Genomic DNA, 645 nt, shown 5'->3' on the forward strand with positions numbered 1-645 from the left:
CATCCATACATGACTATTGGAAAAACCATAGCCTTGACTAGATGGACCTTTGTTGGTAAACTAATGTCTCTGCTTTTTAACACGCTGTCTAGGTTGGTCATAACTTTCCTTCCAAGGAGCAAGCGTCTTTTATTTCATGGCTGCAGTCACCATCTGCAGTGATTTTGGAGCCCCCCAAAATAAAGTCTGTCACTGTTTCCACTGTTTATCAATCTATTTGCCATGAAGTGATGGGACCAGATGCCATGATCTTAGTTTTCTGAATGTTGAGTTTTAAGCCCACTTTTTCACTCTCCTCTTTCACTTTCATCAAGAGGCTCTTTAGTTCTTCTTCACTTTCTGCCATAAGGATGGTGTCATCTGCATATCTGAGGTTATTGATATTTGTCCTGGCAGTCTTGATTCCAACTTGTGCTTCTTCCAGCCCAGCGTTTCTCATGATGTACTCTGCATATAATTTAAATAAAATAGGTAGGGTGACAATATACAGCCTTGATATACTCCTTTTCTTATTTGGAACCAGTCTACTGTTCCATGTCCAGTTCTAACTGTTGCTTCCTGACCTGCATACAGGTTTCTTAAGAGGCAGGTCAGCTGTTCTGGTATTCCTATCTCTTGAAGGATTTTCCACAGTTTATTGTGATC

Source organism: Bison bison, unplaced genomic scaffold (assembly GCF_000754665.1).
Source record: "Bison bison bison isolate TAMUID 2011002044 unplaced genomic scaffold, Bison_UMD1.0 scf7180017864326, whole genome shotgun sequence".
NCBI classification, from domain to species: domain Eukaryota; kingdom Metazoa; phylum Chordata; class Mammalia; order Artiodactyla; family Bovidae; genus Bison; species Bison bison.